The sequence below is a fragment of the Hyla sarda genome, chromosome 3, assembly GCF_029499605.1.
Source record: "Hyla sarda isolate aHylSar1 chromosome 3, aHylSar1.hap1, whole genome shotgun sequence".
Classification (NCBI taxonomy): domain Eukaryota; kingdom Metazoa; phylum Chordata; class Amphibia; order Anura; family Hylidae; genus Hyla; species Hyla sarda.
In genome coordinates this window covers 374930894-374936695 of record NC_079191.1, presented here as the reverse complement: position 1 = coordinate 374936695, position 5802 = coordinate 374930894, and positions in this window count along the sequence as shown.

Here is a 5802-nt window from a genome sequence, read left to right as displayed (position 1 = left end):
CTGACAGGACTGATCAGGAAAAATACAATAGAAAGAAGCATATTTTTCATTAACATGCTATTGGAAAGTTATTCAACATTCATTAATCTAAAATATATCAAAAGTTTATTTGATGAGAGGTACCCTTTAATATACCAAAGTCTATGGATGCTTCACTTATACTGTAGAATATGTAAGGCTCAGCACAAGTTCACACCTTAAGCATCACCACTTATGTTACGCCTAGCGCTCCGGGTCCCCGCTCCTCCCCGGAGCGCTCACGGCGTCTCTCTCCCTGCAGCGTCCCGGTCAGTCCCGCTGACCGGGAGCGCTGCACTGACATGGCCGTCGGGGATGCGATTCGCACAGTGGGACGCGCCCGCTCGCGAATCGCATCCCAGGTCACTTACCCGTCCCGGGCCCCTCCTGTCATGTGCTGGCGCGCGCGGCTCCGCTCTCTAGGGCGCGCGCGCGCCAGCTCTCTGAGACTTAAAGGGCCAGTGCACCAATGATTGGTGCCTGGCCCAATTAGCTTAATTGGCTTCCACCTGCTCCCTGGCTATATCTGATCACTTCCCCTGCACTCCCTGGCCGGATCTTGTTGCCTTGTGCCAGTGAAAGCGTTTAGTGTTGTCCAAAGCCTGTGTTACCTGAACTCCTGCTATCCATCTTGACTACGAACCTTGCCGCCTGCCCCGACCTTCTGCTACGTCTGACCTTGCCTCTGCCTAGTCCTTCTGTCCCACGCCTTCTCAGCAGTCAGCGAGGTTGAGCCGTTGCTAGTGGATACGACCTGGTTGCTACTGCCGCAGCAAGACCATCCCGCTTTGCGGCGGGCTCTGGTGAACACCAGTAGCCTCTTAGAACCGGTCCACCAGCACGGTCCACGCCAATCCCTCGCTGACACAGAGGATCCACTACCTGTAAGCCGAATCGTGACAGTAGATCCGGCCATGGATCCCGCTGAGGTGCCGCTGCCAAGTCTCGCTGACCTTACCACGGTGGTCGCTCAGCAATAGCAGCAAATTGCCCAACAAGGACAGCAGCTGTCGCAGTTGACCGCCACGTTACAGCAACTTCTGCCTCTGCTACAGCAGCAACCATCTCCTCCGCCAGCTCCTGCACCTCCTCCGCAGCGAGTGGCCGCTCCAGCCTCCGCTTGTCCCTGCCGGACAAATTTGATGGGGACTCTAGACTCTGCCGTGGATTTTTGTCTCAATGTTCCCTGCATATGGAGATGTTGTCGGACTTGTTTCCTACAGAACGGTCTAAGGTGGCGTTCGTAGTGAGCCTTCTTTCAGGAAAGGCCTTGTCTTGGGCCACACCGCTCTGGGACCGCAATGATCCTGCCACAGCCACAGTCCAGTCCTTCTTCGCTGAAGTCCGGAGTGTCTTTGAGGAACCAGCCCGAGCTTCTTCTGCCGAGACTGCCCTGCTGAACCTGGTCCAGGGTAATTCTTCAGTGGGCGAGTACACCATCCAATTTCGTACTCTTGCTTCCGAATTATCATGAAATAATGAGGCTCTCTGCGCGACCTTTAAAAAAGGCCTATCCAGTAGCATCAAGGATGTGCTGGCCGCACGAGAGATTCCTGCCAACCTGCAAGAACTTATCCATTTGGCCACCCGCATTGACATGCGTTTTTCTGAGAGACATCAGGAGCTCCGCCAGGAAAAAGACTTAGATCTCTGGGCACCTCTCCCACAGCATCCTTTGCAGTCTACGCCTGGGCCTCCCGCCGAGGAGGCCATGCAAGTGGATCGGTCTCGCCTGACCCAGGAAGAGAGGAATCGCCGTAGGGAAGAAAATCTTTGTCTGTACTGTGCCAGTACCGAGCATTTCTTGGTGGATTGCCCTATTCGTCCTCCACGTCTGGGAAACGCACGCACGCACCCAGCTCACGTGGGTGTGGCGTCTCTTGGTTCAAAGTCTGCTTCTCCACGTCTCACGGTGCCCGTGCGGATTTCTCCTTCAGTCAACTCCTCCCTCTCAGCCGTGGCCTGCTTGGACTCTGGTGCCTCTGGGAATTTTATTTTGGAGTCTTTGGTGAATAAATTCTGCATCCCGGTGACCCGTCTCGTCAAGCCGCTCTACATTTCCGCGGTCAACGGAGTCAGATTGGATTGCACCGTGCGTTACCGCACAAAACCCCTCTTAATGTGCATTGGACCCCATCACGAAAGGATTGAGTTCTTCGTCCTTCCCAACTGTACCTCTGAGGTCCTCCTCGGTCTGCCATGGCTCCGGCTTCATTCTCCCACCCTTGACTGGACCACCGGGGAGATCAAGAACTGGGACTCTGCTTGCCACAAGAGATGCCTCTCCCCCCCTCCCAGTCCCGTCAGGCAAGCCTCAGTGCCTCCTCATGGCCCCCGTCCTTGTGTCACCCTGCCCCGTGCCAAGCTTCACCCTCTGCCCTCCCTCCCCATTCCCACTCCTGCTGTACTGCCTGCCTTTGAGGAAACCCTCCATTCACTCCCGGTGTCCTCGTCCCAGGTAAAGCAGTTGTCGGACAAAAAAAGGGGGAGACCTAAGGGGGGGGTACTGTTACGCCTAGCGCTCCGGGTCCCCGCTCCTCCCCGGAGCGCTCACGGCGTCTCTCTCCCTGCAGCGCCCCGGTCAGTCCCGCTGACTGGGAGCGCTGCACTGACATGGCCGTCGGGGATGCGATTCGCACAGCGGGACGCGCCCGCTCGCGAATCGCATCCCAGGTCACTTACCCATCCCGGGCCCCTCCTGTCATGTGCTGGCGCGCGCGGCTCCGCTCTCTAGGGCGCGCGCGCGCCAGCTCTCTGAGACTTAAAGGGCCAGTGCACCAATGATTGGTGCCTGGCCCAATTAGCTTAATTGGCTTCCACCTGCTCCCTGGCTATATCTGATCACTTCCCCTGCACTCCCTGGCCGGATCTTGTTGCCTTGTGCCAGTGAAAGCGTTTAGTGTTGTCCAAAGCCTGTGTTACCTGAACTCCTGCTATCCATCTTGACTACGAACCTTGCCGCCTGCCCCGACCTTCTGCTACGTCTGACCTTGCCTCTGCCTAGTCCTTCTGTCCCACGCCTTCTCAGCAGTCAGCGAGGTTGAGCCGTTGCTAGTGGATACGACCTGGTTGCTACTGCTGCAGCAAGACCATCCCGCTTTGCGGCGGGCTCTGGTGAACACCAGTAGCCTCTTAGAACCAGTCCACCAGCACGGTCCACGCCAATCCCTCGCTGACACAGAGGATCCACTACCTGTAAGCCGAATCGTGACAACTTAGCTTGGGGATCCGTTACTGTTGCGTAATATCCAGATTCATCCCTGTGGAGAAGATTTTCTACAGTTGTCAAGACATCATTCGCACAGAATTCATTCAGTGTAATAGTCCTACTGTAAATACATCAAGTATATATCTTCAAGTGCCATTTACTATAGATGATGATACTTAGATACAATTCACACTGATATTGCGTTTTCTATTAGCAATCCACACTACTAATGCTTTGATTATTGCAATGACCACAGCATATATTGGCGACACAGTTACACTGATATAGCATTTGCAATTATATGGTGATATGTTATTTATCTTCACAACTTATAGAAGTAGTATACACTGCCGAGATATTATCGCAATATACACTCAGGATATAGTTCACAGTCTGTACTTAGTGTAGCATGTACTTGAAGCATAATACACACTGATATTGCACCTAAATGTTATGGCCACAGCGTTTATATGTCAAACACGATTTACACTGACATAGCGTTTCCAATTCCAATTCGCAGGACGTCAGTGATGTCACTCGTCAGGCCGCCGGTGGAGAGGAGAAGCGCAGCGCAGGACAGGCAAGTGTGTCTATATGTGTTTGTGTCTGTCTCTGTGTGTATGTGTGTGTGTCTGTGTGTGTCTTTGTGTGTACGTTTGTGTGTCTGTGTGTGTGTGTGTATACATGTGGGGGGAGGGGAACGACAATGCTACCTAATGTGGGGAACCTGCTACTACCTAATGTGGGGAGCCTGCTACTACCTAATGTGGGGAACCTGCTACTGCCTAATGTGGGGAACCTGCTGCTGCCTAATGTGGGGAACCTGCTACTACCTAATGTGGGGAACCTGCTACTACCTAATGTGGGGAACCTGCTACTACCTAATGTGGGGAGCCTGCTACTACCTAATGTGGGGAGCCTGCTACTACCTAATGTGGGGAGCCTGCTACTACCTAATGTGGGGAGCCTGCTACTACCTAATGTGGGGAACCTGCTACTACCTAATGTGGGGAACCTGCTACTACCTAATGTGGGGAACCTGCTACTACCTAATGTGGGGAACCTGCTACTACCTAATGTGGGGAGCCTGCTACTACCTAATGTGGGGAACCTGCTACTACCTAATGTGGGGACCCTGCTTCTACCTAATGTGGGGAACCTGCTACTACCTAATGTGGGGAACCTGTTTCTACCTAATGTGGGGAAACTGCTACTACCTAATATGGGGAGCCTGCTACTACCTAATGTGGGGAACCTGCTACTACCTAATGTGGGGAACCTGCTACTACCTAATGTGGGGAACCTGCTACTACCTAATGTGGGAAAACTGCTACTACCTAATGTGGGGAACCTGCTACTACCAGAGTCTGATGAGGGACGTCGCGCATGTGACATGTAAGTGTGTCTATATGTGTGTGTATCTGTCTGTGTGTGTGTCTATGTATGTATGTGTGTGTGTCTGTCTGTCTGTGTGTCTTTGTGTGTACGTTTGTGTGTCTGTATATATGTGGGGACGACGACAATGCTACCTAATGTGGGGAGCCTGCTACTACCTAATGTGGGGAACCTGCTACTACATAATGTGGGGAACCTGCTACTACCTAATGTGGGGAACCTGCTACTACCTAATGTGGGGAAACTGCTACCTACCTAATGTGGGGAACATGCTACCAACCTAATGTGGGGAGACCGCTACCTTCCTAATGTGGGGAAACCGCTACCTCCCTAATGTGGGGAAACCGCTACCTTCCTAATATGGGGAAACCGCTTCCTTCCTAATATGGGGAAACTACTGCCTGCCTAGTGCTCCCCTCCAGAAGTAGCATCCCCATCATCCATAAGCTCATGCTATTACCACACAGGGCTAGGGGGAATGGGGGGGGGGGGTTTGCTGGTGGATGATGGGGGGCGCATGATGGGGGCATTATATGTAAGGGGCGCATGATGGGGGCATTATATGTAAGGGGTGCATGATGGGGGCATTATATGTAAGGGGCGCATGCGACCCAGCCTCACCCAGCTGCTATCTCAAGTGGCCCCCAGATAATTTGAGTTTGAAACCCCTGCTCTATCACCTCCGTGCTGTCAGTGGCAGATCCAGGGGGGGGGGGCAATGGGGCAATTGCCCCCTGAGATTGTTGCCCCTCCTGTATTATAGCATGGTGGAGCGGGAGCTGTCAGCTGTCCCGCTCCACCATTCCCTCACATTTCTCACACGCAGCGGCATTCTTGCAGTGTGAGCCGCGGGGATGCCATCCACGGCAGGCCAGCGCGATGACATCACATCATCGCGCTGGCGCCCGGAGATCACCTCCCCGCAGCTCTCACACTGCAAGAACGGAGCAGCATGTGAGAAATGTGACAGCTGGAGAGAGGTGCTCAGGCGCCGTATGGTACAGGGGAATCATTAAATCTTGGGGGGATGGGCGGCAGTGTGCAAATTATAACTGAGGGGCACATAACAGGGGGGCATTATATGTGAGGGGCACAGGACAGGGGGCATTATATGTGAGGGGCACAGGACAGGGGGACATTACATGTGAGGGGCACAGGACAGGAGGTATTACATATGAGGA